Here is a 15,029-nt window from a genome sequence, read left to right as displayed (position 1 = left end):
AAAGACAAGCTCAGTCCCTGAGCATGAATTTGCCCCCAAACAAAACAATCACACTGATGAAAGAGACTAGATCATAAGTAACTATTATTTTTAAATCGCTAAAGTAGTCCCCCCTTTGATCCTTCTTACTTACATCATATCTTAAAGTGCCTAGGCTCTCATTGCTCCAGCAGAGGATGGGAACAGAAACATTTTTTGGTAGCTTGACAAAGGCTGTCCATCCATCCAGGTATTATGCAGAGGCCCATGTTATTAGAGCTCCTCTGATGTTAGAGGGCCCAAATCAAAATCCACTTTTGGGAAAAGAAACCATGGGACCATACATGTGAGTTCAGAGGCAGGAAAGGGGATCCTAGAATCCATACAAGTGCCTGAGCTGTCAAAGACAGACAGTAGATGTAGAGAGGGAACACCTGAAGTGAAGGCCCACACAGAAACAATCCCCTCCACCCCCACCTCCCACCCCCAGAGATGGTCGGCTTTTTGGGAACAACTAAATGTTGAATATAAAGAGTTATAACTTCAGGAGCCTGAGTTGTGACCCCTTTGGCCAAGTGTAACCCTGGGCAGGAATTTGTATTTTTCTTGTTTGTTGTGCATCCCAGCAAAGAGTTGCTTAATTTACTTTTAAAAGGGTTGGAGAGAGAACTCTGAATACCTGGAACTGGCCCCCTCCTGAGCCTCGGTTAGTGTGGTTTATCTGGTACACAGTAAACCATTCCTACTTTGAATGTCCAGTTTATTCGGTGTGGTTAATAAGGAACAGGCTCTTCTCTGTACTGGCTTTCTCCACACATTATCGTTCCTGCCCCATAATGTGAATATTGTGGTTCACTCCACTTGTATGTGCCCTATAGTATTTTAAACAAATGATGTAAATTTAAAAAATCTCACTACCAAATCATACTGTTGCGATCCTAGAATCAATAAGTCTTTGAAATCAATAGCAGCCTTGTCTGTTGTTGGTGTGTGTTTTCCAAGAGACCTGTGGCAGTTTCCAAATGTCACCACTCTCCTTTGCATTTTAATCTCCCACTCTGGAAACTCCTCCGCTAGGTGCTGGGTGAGTGCTAACGTGAAGGGAAAGCTGGTACATTTGATACAGGGTCCTTCACTCCTTTCTTCCTCCTTCCTTCCCAACACACACCTAGAGTGCGTGTGCATTCACACACACACATGCACCCACACATACACCACAGAGTGAAGAGCCCTGTGCTAAAGACAGAGTTCAGATAGATGGTTCTTCCACGTTTTCCAACGAAGCCCCTGTTGTCTTCATTTGGCGAGGCAAGAAACTAGAACTCACAGGACATCTTTGACTAAGACAGTCAACAACAGAGTGAAAAGTCACAGAAATGGGATTTTGCACTTGAAGTTGTCAACCAAACCTTACTCTTCCCTTTTAAGTTTTTATTTATTTATTTGGGAGAGAGAGAGAGAGAGAGAGAGAGAGAGAGAGAGAGAGAGCACTTGAGGTAGCAGCGGGGAGGGGCGGAGGAAGAAGCAGATTCCCCACAGAGCAGGGAGTCTGATGTGGGGCTTGATCCCGGGGCTCCAGGATCATGACCTGAGCTGAAGGCAGATGCTTAACCGACTGAGCCACCCAGGTGCCCTTCACTTTGTTTTTTAAAATAACTTTTATTTACCGAGGACTTGCCAAGTACTGTGCTTGTACTAAGGATTATACTTAGTGCTGTTCATGCATTAAATGCATTCAGCTCCGAAACCCTGTGATGTACGTATCAGTATGTCCATTTTATAGATGGAAAACCAAAGCAGGGACTTAGGAAGTTTCCAAGTTCACAGAGCCGGTAAGTAGTGTGGCTAGAATTTGAACCCAGACCTACTGTGCTCTTCCCAACTACATAATACTGCTCTTACACTGTATTCTTCAAGACAATAAGGTTTCATGGAAGCAGCACTGCATTTGGAGTAAGACAGCTTCACTCAAGCTCCAGCTCTGCTCCAAATGTGAACTTGGGCAAGTAATTTGAGCCATCTGATGTCATCTCTGCTTTTCTTGTCAATAAAGTTCCACCAGGATTATTGAGAGGTTCAAATAAGACAATGTTTGGAAAACCATTTGCAAACTGAGGTATACTTTAGATGATATGATTATCACGGAAGCCTGCTGCCCTGTGGTGCTAGGCTTATGTCACTTTGTCTTTGCTTGAACTATAACAAATGCAATGGATAAAGGCCTGTGTTATCAGAGTTCTGGAGCCTTGTGTTTGGATTTCACATTAAAGGGAAGAGTCCCGGGCAGCCCGGGTGGCTCAGTGGTTTAGCACCTGCCTTCAGCCCAGGGCCTGATCCTGGAGTCCCGGGAACGAGTCCCACTTCGGGCTCCCTGCATGCTTCTCCCTCTGCCTGTGTCTCTGCCTCTCTCTCTCTCTCTCTCTTTCTGTGTCTCTCATTAATAAATAAATAAAATCTTAAAAAAAATAAAATAAAGGGAAGAGTCCCAAAGGTTATGAATCTGAGGTCAAGCTGTGCCTGCTACAGAGTATAGTTTTCATGTCTGCATCCTGCTGCCCAGAGCAACGTCTGCAAGGAAGGCACTGTACCTTTCCAGGAATGAGAAGAAATGAAAAGGCTCTCAGTGTCTGACTTTATAGAGCAGTAATTCTTTCTGAACAGAGCTCACACCGCACTGTTTACAGTCTTTGAAGAGTGATGGTGTGTGCCAAAATGTCAGCACAACCAGAGATAGCCTTGCCATTGTAAGAACGTATCAACGTAGAATAGTGATCAACACTTGGTTTATGATTTGTGAATTTTGCTCATCAGCCAATACGTTCTCACGACCTCCACTGCAGTCCTCCACAGAATTTAACTCCCATTTTATTAATAATTTTGAGTGACTACAGAAGCAAAGTTTAGTATTCTAACTTCTAATGAAAAATATTTCCAGATTCGCTTTGGTTGGGCATTACCCATCGTTCCTCCAACCTGTAATCTAAGAACCAGGGGCCCTCATGGAGTCTAGCCTCCTGCCTTTCTTTGTTAGAGCTGGCAGCACTTTCAGTAACCACGTGAGGGATCTGAAGGAGAGTGCTCAACCAGGTCTTCATAGATATAAGGAAACAAAATTCAGGCAATAAGCCAATAATTTAAAAAAGCTTTTTCATTCATCAGATACAGGCAGAGACTGCTTTTAGAATTCCCCTTGACTCTTTTTATTGCCATTGTTTTATTTTTGAATATTTGTATAAAGACCTTTAATGGCGGTTATAAAGGGGGGGAGGGGAAGACATGCTGAACGTAAAATATAGAATATATCTGTAAACATATGAATCTAGGCAGAAAGAACAATTTGAAATGAAATTTATGTTTGGGAAAATTGGAAGCCTATTTTTGCTACAGCATGCAATCAGAGGCATAAATACTACCAGACTATAAATGAAAATTCTTAATTTTTACTTTTACATGTAGCAAAGGGTTGTTTTTCTAAAACTTGAGCTTGAGATCTCAAATGGGGTTTGGGACAGCAAACCTCTGTATCTGTAGCTCAAGGTGTCACTGCAGCCTCAGCCAGAGGTTTAACTCTTAAGTGACCCAGTAAGACTTTCTACACTATGGCCTCCACCATGAGCTCTGACCCCCGCCAGCTGTTTTGACATTCTCACCAATTTGTTACAAGGGAACACATGAGAGAGGATGAAGAGATCCACTCAACCGGTCAGAGCCACATATATACTATTGACTCAATTTTACCTTTATTATAGGAAGTGCCTTTTAGGATACCACTCGGACCTGCCTACCTTGGGAGGTGAAAATAAGTAAGTTGTAACCAGTACAGAACCATTACTTTGACTTATTGCTTAACCTACAAGCTCTGTGTTACATCACAGGAGGAAATATTAGCCTTTTGGAAGCCTTTTGGCTTCCAAACCAACACAACAGGTGAGGTGATATTTATGGAACAGCGTAATAGTAGATGCATTTGGATGCTTTGGGCAGCAAATGCTGCAAACACCAACCCAAACTGACTTAAACAATAAAGATATTGGTTATTTCCCATAGCAGGAACCCCAAAGACAGGTGGGCTCCAGATGGGATGTGTCAGGGCTCATTTCCAGGTCTCCCTGACTCTCTTTGTCTTGCCCAACCCCTGTGTCAGTTTTACCCTTGCCTGAGAGCAAGATGGATGCCACATTGCAAGTATCATATCCAAACATGACAGCATCCTGTCTCTCCTTACTCTTCTTTCTTGGGGGCAAGGAAATCTTTCCCCAAATCCCTTCAGTAGATCTCCAACCTTTTATTGGACAGAATTGGATTATGTGCCTGTTTCTAGGGGTCTTAGTTTACACAGAATTTGCCCATGGAGACCATCCCCTGAATCATGTTGGGGAGAGGCATTTAACTGAGCAAAGTCACATCAGGGAGGAGGAAAGAAGGAGGCGTAGATCTTGAGTAAGCAACCAACTGAGTCTGCCATAGAAACCTTGGCCTTCACTGAGTCTGAGTGCATTACCACATGCTTTATCCTCTCGAGACAACATTACTCACAGTTTACTCTGCAGAGTTTCCTATCAGATTTTTATGTGAAGCATCATTTTTCTCTGACCTCGTGCTGCAATCTTGTTTCTTTTTTCCTTAGCAGAGACCACAATGGAAATCCTACTATAAAAACACTTCAGTGCCATCAAAGGATCAGACCATATAAGGTGCTAGGGACCTTTTTATTTTAAATAAGAAACAAAACTATTTATACTTTTACAAGGAGTCTGCCCTATTTTAGTAAATATTTGGCAAGGCTTCTTGATTAAAAGAGCAAACTGACCCTTGTCTGCAGGGTTGTTTTGCCATAACTGAAATCGTTCATTAATTTTCTGAAAATAGAAGCAGCAAGTGTGTGTTCTTTTGCACTGTGACTAAAGCAGTGCTTGTGATTCGTTTTAAGCTGCATATATTCAGCATAATTGGTCAGGTGTCTTTTAAACCCTGGTCCTACTCAGACCCCGTTCTGAGTCACAATCACCAAAAGGTACTATTGGGAAATAATCTCCTGTGGATAAAACAAAGATGCATTAATCTGGCCCTGGAGAGTGTGGCATGTTTGACAGTGCATTTCAAACTGGATTTTAGAGGGCCTGGATTTGCTAACAAACCCCAAATGTTTTGAAAAACTGTGATTCCTTAGGTTATTAAACAGTGCGCATTCTGAGAGAAGCTTGTTGAGTACCATATGTTCCTGATTCATTGGCAGTTAACTCAGTCTGTGGTGTGGGGTTTGTAGGAAATACTCCAGACCCAACCACCTTCTCTTCTTTAAAGGTATCCTCTTGCCAGCTAAATTTGGAAGGGTGTGATGCAGCTGTGAGGAGGGTTTTTAAGTCATTCTCAGAAATTTTTGTAGGACAGCTGTTATTGGAAATTATCCCAACATGCCACACAGCAGGTTGGGCTGAGGCGGGCAAGCACTTTGGGTGCGGGATGGTGAAGTGACTTATCCAAGCCTTCACTACTAGGTCCCCATTTATGGGTCATCCTCTTGTTCATTGAGGCTCCCCAGTCACTGCTGGGAAATCCAAAACCCAACTTCCAGGGGGGGAATTCAAACAGAGTCTGGAATACACTAGTTGCTTCTGGTCCTCCACCACTTCACTGGCTGAAAAATGAGAAAACTAAAAGTCCCACCTCATGAGTCTAGTGAGAGTAACAACTCACTTAGAGCAGTGTTTGGCATGAGGTGAGAGCTCAACAAAAGTATCCTGTGAACCATGATTCTTTCTTGATTGTTGCCAGAATACAAAGAGAGACCGGAGAAAGAACTCCAAGCCAGTAGAAGGTAAGCAATGTCTAGTTTCAGCTATATGACCTTAGTCACTCACCTCAAATCCTCAGTTCCCTCTGCCTTCCTCAGATGAGGGTTTTATGTATATGACAGGGCTTCATTAGCCATAAAACTCTGCAGCGAATGGCCATGTGCATGCAGATCACCTGGGGATCTTGTTAAAATGCAGTCTGTTTCCGCAGACCAGGCATGGAGCCCGAGATCCAGCATTTCTAACAAGCTCCCAGATGACACAGATGTTGCTGGTCCAGGGACCAGCAATCTGGGGGGATCTCTAACCCCCACTTTTCTGATTTGCTATATAACATAAGGGCAGCATTCTGGTTACCAGGCTGACAGCAAACCCCCAAGATCCTCAAACTGTCCCACTGCAAGCACCCAGAAGGCAGTGCAGATAAGCGACGTGCTGCTCCGAAAGACTGTGTATAGTCTCTCTCTCTCTCTGGCACCTAGTTTCGAAGGCTTCTTACCTGATTGTTAACTTTCACCCTCACCCTCAGAGGATTCTCACACTTTGCTCAGTGTCCTCTTGGCGATCTGGTGCTATGACGTGAGCATTTTCAAGCCCCTCCCTTAACAGCTGCTTCCAATTCCCTCGCAATTGGCACCTTCGGGTGGTTGGGTAGCAGGGCTGGGCACCAGAGGTTGCTGTTGGGAGGACAGGTGTGATGCCAGAGGATGGGTGGACCATCAATTCGACTCTCAGCCTGGGAGCCCAGTTGTGTTGAACTTTCTGGCCATCTTATAAGCGTTGGCATGGAGGGGGCATGAGAGAAAGTAAATGCAAAAGCACAATCTAGCACAAGAGGCCCAGAAAACTGTGAATACCAGGAAAGAGCCTTGAAAGTGGGGATCCCTGGGTGGCGCAGCGGTTTGGCGCCTGCCTTTGGCCCAGGGCGCGATCCTGGAGACTCGGGATCGAATCCCACATCAGGCTCCCGGTACATGGAGCCTGCTTCTCTCTCTGCCTCTCTCTCTCTCTCTCTCTCACTGTGTGCCTATCATAAATAAATAAAAAAAAAAAAAAAAAAAAAAGAAAGTGAAGTGTTCGTGTTTTAAGAGAATTGCAGAAATTTTAACAGGCCAGCACAGCTGAGAGGCCTTAATTAAAAGTCGGCCAGTGATTAGGTGTCTGAAACTTTACTCTGGGTGCCTCTGGGGAGTCGGGAAGTTAGAGAGTTTGGCATCCGAGGATGATTTCTTTACCCAGGAGATGGGGCCCAGAAATGTCCATCAGGAGCACGACTTCAAGGTTTATAGCAGATTCCAGGCTCTCCCTTTCTTCAGACAATCTAGTGGCAGCAAAAGGTATGGAAAGAGGACATTTGGGCAGAGCATGGAGAACTCAAAAACAAAGAGGACCACCAGGAGCCCTGCCTTCTCTCTGGGTGCAGAGCTCCACCGACTGGCCGCCGCTCTGGCCCCGGTCTTCTCAGTAGCCCCAGCTCCCACCGCAGGCCTGGGCCCAGGAAACACGGGGCTGCTTACCCTTCTGGAATGAGGATGAAGCACAGAGAAGAGGGAAGAAGGACAAGCCAGCCCAGGAGGAGGAAAGAAACGGAGAGCTGGAGCAAGGCCTTGGGAAGCCAGCCTTTCAATGGTTCCAAGAACATTTTCCGAAATCCTTCCAGCCCAGGCCCTATTAAACGGCTCTGCTCTGCACCGTAGCCTGGTTGCACGTGTGCAGTAACGAGGTGTGCGTCTGGCCAGGCGTCCCCCCTCCGGGCCACCTGAGCTTCCCTGCGGGGGGCTAGGCCACGTGGTGGAAGCAGGCCGGCCCACGCCAGAGCAGACCCGGGGGCCCCCCAGACCCGGGGGCCTTGGCTCCTCAGCCCGCCTGCCCCCGCCCGCAGGAGGCCCCAGGCCGCGATGCGCACACGGGGCCGTGGAGCCGGACCTCGCTGGACTGCAGATGCGTGAGCCGCTGTAGGGGGATCCCGGGCGCTGCCGGGGCTGCAGGTGCGCGGCTGCTGCTTCCACCCGATGCCCCCGCGTGCAGAGGGGCGAGCGCCGGTGCAAGCCGCCCCCCCCCCCCCCCCAGGTGGCTCCAGGGGGCCGAGATGAGAGCCAGCTCACTCAAGGCCACATTTCTTAAAACCCTGGGGATGCCCCGGGCCCCAAGCTCCCTGCTGCAATGACCCAAGCGGTGCTGCTAGGAGATTCCCTGGCGCGCAGGCCGGGGCCAGCGGAGAGGGGGCCTTTCCTCCTGGGTCGGAGCAGAAGAGTAAGTTTTAAATGTCATCACTCCAGTGGAAACCCCAGATGTGACTTTGGGTCCAAATTATAACCTTTGGGCTCGTGTTTCTGCTCTTATAAAACCCAAATGTTGCTTGCAGTCTACTTTATGTCTCAGATTCCTGCATGGGCCTGTGGAGGGCTTAACACACTTCTGGGAGCGCCTGGGTGGCTCAGTCTGCTAAGTCAGTGGACTCTTGATTTCAGCTCAGGCCAAGATCGCAGGGTCCTGAGATCAGGCCCTGCATCAGCCTCTGCACTCAGTGGAGAGTCTGCTTGAGATTTTCTCTCTCCCTCCCTCTGCCCCTTCCCCATTCTCTCTCTCTCTCAAAAAAAAAAAAAAAAAAAAAAAAAAAAAAAAACCCAAAAAACAAAAAACAAAAAACAGCTTCAGAACATGGACTGTGTATATATGGTAAGGTTGTAAGGTGTCAGTACACTGAAGTCAAGTTTCCCAGAACTCACTGCCTCCCTACCGTCCGGGTCTGGTGACAGTTGGCAGACAACAATAAGGCAGCCGTTTCCGTGATCCCAAGGCCTCTGGTGGCACCAGGCACCCCAGCAGCTCCCATGTGTTGTCAGGCCTCTGCTGGCCTACTTTGCTGACAAGGGGCACCATCTCCCTCAGGTCCTGGGCTAGGTACTCATGCAGGCCTGACAAGGGCACCAGCTGCCTCTGTAGGTCACCCACAGCCTCATAGCCGAAAGCAGGGACACAAATGTGGGCACTAGCTGTCCTCACGAGTTCCAGTTTGCCTTTGCTCTCCCTCACTGCATATCCCATTCTCATCCCTTGCTGCCCTACAGTGACTTCAATCCCAATGCCATGTGCAGAGGCAACAGTCTTGGGAAGACTTCTCCACCAGGTCCCACGGCTGCTTCAGTTCTAACCCACATTTTAAGAAATATCATTATATATGTTGCATGATGGCTTGGCTTTTCTGACTGAACCCTGGCTGACACTATGTATACAGCCGGCTCAGAGGCACACACTTGCAGGGATAATGTAAATAGATGGGAGCTAATAATCTCCAACCCTAATTTTAGTCATTAGTTTTTTTGTCCCTTCTCAATAGGGACTTTCATCAGGAATGTTGTTGACCAGTGGACCAAATTGGCCACACCTAGTACGAGGTGCTTTTATTTCCTCTTTGGCCTTCTCCGTCCGCAGTGGTTGTCCACAGTGGTTCAATGCTCTGACCCTACTCCCAGGAGTTTCTTGTACCTCTAGAAAGATCAGGGCCAGCTGACGCAAACTTCCACACCTCAACATGTCCTTGCATTTCCCCCACACTCTCTCCACATCTCTTTCAGCAGGAATAATTTCCCTTTAACTTATGCAGACTCCTCTTCCTAGGACAACATCCTGCCCTCATTCCTGCTTTCTTCATCTTTCTCTCAGCTTTTCACATCATTCTCTCCCTTTCCATGGAATCCTTCCTCTGCCTTCAAACATATGCAGCTCACCTGGTTCTTGTTAAAAGTACCTTTCTTAGACACTGCTGCTTCTTCAAGCTACCTTCATTATCTCTTGGTCTTCTATCAAACTTTATGAAAGGGAAGCTGTTGCCTCTATGTCCCTCAAATACCTTTTCTTATTTGGCCCTTTCAAAGCAGACTTTGATCCTCACCTTCTATCCCAATGGTAGACTTGGATGCACATAGCAATCACCTGGGCCCCAGGATCCAGTTCCAGATGTTTTGATGTAGTTATTCTGGGGTGCAGCTTCAGCCAGGGGGAGCATCCTGCCCTCCCCACATTTGCAAATCCAATGCTCTTGAAGGAGAAAGGTAACAACTTTCTAAGCAAAAAGCAGTTTAAGAAAGCAGAGACAAAGATGGCCGTGTTTGGCTTCCTAAAAATTTTAAAGCTTCCAGGTAAATGACCTTGCTGTTAATGAGCAAATTTTCCATCTTAATACCCTGATAAGAACAAGTTTCTCATTCATTACTAATGGCTGGATAACTATGTATAATTTTCTTGAAAAATTATCTAGCAAACTATATCCAGACACATGTAGATGTACATACTATTTAATCCATTATTATTTCTATTTCTAGAGGTATAAGCTAAAGTCCCTAAAAATGTTCATTACAGCAGTATTTATAATAGAAATTAGAAGAAACCAAAAAGAATAATAAATGTATTGTACATTTAGTGGTTGGGAATATTAATGTCTAAATTAAAAGCTAATTAGGAAAGAAGATTATAACATGGAAAAATGCCTATGATACAATGATAAATGGGGGGAAGAACAGGTACTTATTAAAAGTTGGTAAAGACATTGCACAAATCAAGCCTGGTTTAAACTAACATGTAACTTTTCAAACATCAATTTCACAATTTAATAAGTTCCAACTATTAGAAATTTGGGCAAAGAAAACCATTCTTCAAAAAAAAAAAAAAACCACTCTTCCAGCCCTCTCTAAATTTTTAGTTTTTTCTTTATTTGACTTTTTCAAATACATGTAAAAACAAAGTTAGCAAGCTGGTTTTATCCTGATCACTATGTTCACCCTAAACTTGAATCTTGTAAACATGGCTCAACATGATAACACAATTCCCTTTAGCCTCATCCCTTTTTAGGGAAGCTGTTCTCATTTCTCCAGCTGTAAGATTTATAGGGGACATTTGACTTTGTGCACTCTTTGCAGTTTCATCGGCAACGTGATTTCTCCAGTGAATTATTTTTTTCTTGTGGCAAAAGGAAGAAATATTCAGACTTGCTGTTAAATGTTGATTCTAGAAAGTGATCGTAAGGGATATTATTCTAAGCTTTTCCAGAATCCCTTGATGATTTGGGGTCCCTGTCTGGTCTGGAGAAGGGGGCTTGGGGTAAAATGGAAAAATTGAAATGAAGCTAAGAAATGACCATTTAATAATAGAAATACAACCGATAGTGAAACAAAACACGTAAGTGACAGGTTGGAAATATAAAGATGGCCTCAGAGGCTTTTAAAAATTCAAGATAGAGGAGAGGCTTGTAGTATAATATGGATGTGACATTCAGACTTCTGAAAGGTACACATGAGGGTGTTTCTCCCACCCGGATTTTTGCCACCTGTAGTCACTATTTGCCACCCCCTCCCACTGAGGACTGAGTGGACTGTGAGTCTTCCTGTAAACTCTGTCTGGTTCCAGGTTAGTGTTTCATTTAGAGAAAATGAGGGTGTTGAGCATTAAGAACAGAGCCCAGATGGCGTCATCGTGAAATATGGCACCAGCTGTGCTGCTCAGGGCTTTATTCAGAACCAGGGAAATGCTGTATCCTGTTGGGGCCACACTCCATTCTCTGTGGGAAAATCAAGTGACCTCCACCTTTCCCTACGCCCATCTCTGCTTTCTGGTGAGGATGTGTTTTAAGCCTGTCTCTGAGATTGGTTTAAACATGCTTTTATTAAGCTAACTGGGAATATGTTACTAGTTGTTGCTTCAAAAACTACAGATTTCCCTTTTTTTTTTCTTTTTGGGAAAAGTCCTAACCTGCCTGCAGCTTGATTCCTTTCAAGCCCGCCTTACTTTCCTTTGGAAGCCTCGGGTTGTGGTTAAAGGCACTGCTCATTCCCCTTAGCCTAAAGTCCAATTTGAGTCCAGCAACATACTGTTTAAAAACCTCAAACTTTGTTTACTTGTGTGACCTGCGGGTTTTCACCTGCTTTTCTTTCCTCCGAGGCCTCAAGGGTAGGTGCATGAGGTATAGACTGGAAGTGAAGTACGATACAGGATTGCAGCATATTCTGTACAAGACTGTCCAGAAGCACATCTGCTTGTCATTGCAAAAATCAGAAGCCTTTTGTATAAAGCACAGCGATGCATTAGGTTACCTGCAGGAATACCACGGATAGAGCTCGAGACCGGTTAGTTCAAGTGGTATATGGCACACCATTTTCCACTTCAAATTACAGAAGCATTTCTGTGAAATCCACGGTACACCATAAATGCAGTTTCATGAACATCCTTTATATACAGATCTTTCCTGTTGGGTGTGTTCTGGACACAGAAGCTGTGGGTGGACCTCAAAGCAGAACCTCAGCTCTGAGCCAGTTATGACGCTGCTGCCAGACTCATGGGGCTGAGGCCAATTTTCATGGTAAAGGGAGACCTGCACTGGCAGTCCCAGAGGAGAAGGCAGTCAGCACCGACTTCTCTGTTCAACAGTTGTTTACCACTCACATTTCCTGAGGAGCCACACTGGGCTGAGGGCCAGCTTTGGTACTGTGTTTACACTTATAATACAGTGAAGGAACTGGGAGGAGACTCCCTGAGAAACATGAACAACGGGAACCCAGTGACACAGAAGGAAACTGAGGCAGCGATCTGCAAATGTCTAATGTGAGACTTGGACTCAGAGCCACGTTTCCAGAGCTTGGGTGTGCTCAAGTCCCAAGTCACTTTTTAGGAGGGTAAGTGTGAACCTGGTGGCGTGGGTGGATGGCCACAGGATCTCCTGAGAGCACAATCCTGAGAATCCAGACTGTGTGAAATGCTTCCTGGTTGTGCCTCAACCCACTGCATGAGTTTGGCAAGGTTGCTTTATTTCTTTTCTTTTCTTTCTTTTTTTTTGTTTTGGTCGCTTTATTTCTCCCTGCCTGTTTCACATGGTGGCACCATCAAAGGCTTATGATAATAAAAGTTTCCTGTAAACTTTTTAAAGAGATCAAATAAAAACTACATGGAGAAAAGCAAAGTCGGTGATTTAGGCTTCGCTTAGAATACATAGCATATTTAAGAAAAAAAAAAAATAAGCCAATGTTTTATCTTCTCGAGAAGCTTATCCTCCATACAGCCGTGAAAGGAGTTTCTAAAACAGCCATCAATCATTCAGCTTCCCTGCTTCAGGTCCATCACCGGCTGACTGTCGCCCTCAGAATGCAAGCCGGGTTTCTTGGCTCTGCCGTCAAGACCTTCTTGGATCCTGTCCTGCCCGCCTCTCTGGAGTCAGCTCCCACCCCCTCAGTCCCATGCACCCTGCCTTCAGGGGCTTCCATTGACTATCTCCAGAAGGGTGATAGGACCCCACTGCTATGGTGACAGTGGCAGTGCATCAGAAGACTAAGGTGGTAAGAGGCCTCATCAGACCACCCACCCATGGCCAACTGCACAACAACCCGGGAGACTGTCCTTGGCCACCCTGGGCAGTATTTACACCAAGAGTCAGGGTTTCTCCACTGATCTTTGCCAGATGTTTGCTCTTATCTCCTCATCCTTGTTCTGGACTCCACTTTCCTGGAACTCTCTGACTTTGTCCATGAGCTCTGCAAAGGGCACAGATTTGTCTGTATGGAGCCTGAAATACACGGAAATGGGTAGTGAGTGAGCTGCTGCCGGCAGATTGCCAAGGGCAGAGATGCACAGAGGTGCTGGGTGACCACGGTGGGGAGGCCATCCGGCATCCATCCAGCCTTCTCTCGGCTGCTCCCTCGGGGTTGTGCAGCTGCCACAATTTCTGCATTTACTTTCTGGGGCAGAGTTATCTTGCTCGTCTTTCTCCAGGCCTCCCACTGAATTGGTCTTGCGAGCTCTGCCCTAGGAGTGTTAGGTTCTCTCTGGACGGCCCGGCTGCCTAGTTGCCCACAACCTCCAGTCGCATCATGATTCCATCCTGGACGGAGCTAAGGGCACCTCACCAGGCCAACAAGAGAGTGGCCATGACTTCTCACCCTCCATTCAGGCAGAGAATGAAACAAGAACCCAAGTGATTGCCATAGTCTTACTCCGGGAAGGTACTGGGCCAGCTTTTCATCCTCTCTCTCAACCTCCCATGAAGCTCTTGTCCTCATTTTTCAGAGGTCGAAGCTAAAATTCAGGCTCAGTAATCTGCTTGAAATTATAAACAAAGAAAGGAACAGAGCTGAAATTTCAAACCAGGTCTAATTCCAAAGACGGCTGGCTTCCACTGCGCTTATTATTTGTGCTTACCATGGGCTCCTTTTCTAAGGACTTTACTTGTAACAACTCATTTAAGCCTCACAACATCTCTAAGAGGGAGGGACTCTGCATTTACAGAGGAACAATTCACCCAGAGATGTTAAGTTACTTGCCTAACATCACACAGCTAGTAAAGGGCAAGGACAAGATTCAGCCTGGTTAGGATACCTGGGTGGCTTGGCAGTTGAGCACCTGCCTTTGGCTCAGGGTGTGATCCTGGAGTCTCAGGATCAAATCCCACATCAGGCTCCCTGCATGAAGCCTGCTTCCCTCTCTCTGCCTATGTCTCTGCTCCTCTCTCTCTCTCTCTCTCTCTCATGAATAAATAAACCAAATCTTAAAAAAAAAAAAAAAAAAAAAAGATTCAGCCTGGCAGCCTGGCTCCAGAGGCTGTGCGCCTCACTCCTCTGAACCACAGCCTCCCCACGCTCCAGCACCCTAAGGTGGTCAGCACAGCCAACATTCCTCGCACATCTGTCTTAGGCGGGCACAGTGTGAAAGCACTGAGAGAGGAACCTAAAGGGATATCTGTCCTTGCACTCAGGGAGCTTACAAGGTTCAACTAATGGGTCAAGGGGGCATGAGGCCTTTACAAAGATATCCTGAGGGTCACGTCCACCCATATTGCCAGGTTTACTTTCAAAAACAATAGCAGAGCTGCTTTTTGGAAATCTTTACAATGCACAGGCCTCCATGCTGTCAGGGGAGGCTGAGAAATAGCAAAAGCCTGTCTTTGGCTTTATCTCCTTAGATAGAGGAGAAATCCACAGTTATGTGGGATCTTAGGAGAGCCAAGCTTCTGACACTGTCCAGCTCTGCCTGCAGTGAAAGGTGGTGGCGGGAGCAGAGGATGACCATAGAGGCTTGACCAAGGAGGGCAGCTCGGCAGCAAACAAGGAAGCCCTGTGCCTCCAGCCTAAGCCTGAATCTTCCACGGGGAACTAGAAGGCTTTGTCTAGGCATCTGTTCAACGTCTTCCCTCCTTCTGGGCGAAGTTGGGGCTGAGTCAAGGACTGGGAGCTGTTTGGGCCAGGAACACTGGTTTCTGCATCATTCTCCGCA

At 46.1% G+C, this 15,029-nt stretch overlaps 1 long non-coding RNA gene across 1 annotated transcript in view; it reads right to left on the bottom strand.

The window, feature by feature from the left end:
- Positions 1-10,518: 10,518 nt before the first annotated feature.
- LOC112918382 (uncharacterized) overlaps positions 10,519-15,029 on the bottom strand; it is a 49,843-nt gene continuing 45,332 nt past the window's right edge. Inside the window, exon 4 of the long non-coding RNA XR_012000775.1 lies at positions 10,519-13,856. This is a non-coding gene — a long non-coding RNA (uncharacterized lncRNA). The remainder of the gene's footprint in view (positions 13,857-15,029) is intronic.

The sequence above is a fragment of the Vulpes vulpes genome, chromosome 3, assembly GCF_048418805.1.
Source record: "Vulpes vulpes isolate BD-2025 chromosome 3, VulVul3, whole genome shotgun sequence".
Classification (NCBI taxonomy): domain Eukaryota; kingdom Metazoa; phylum Chordata; class Mammalia; order Carnivora; family Canidae; genus Vulpes; species Vulpes vulpes.
This window is presented reverse-complemented; position numbering and strand designations above follow the sequence as displayed.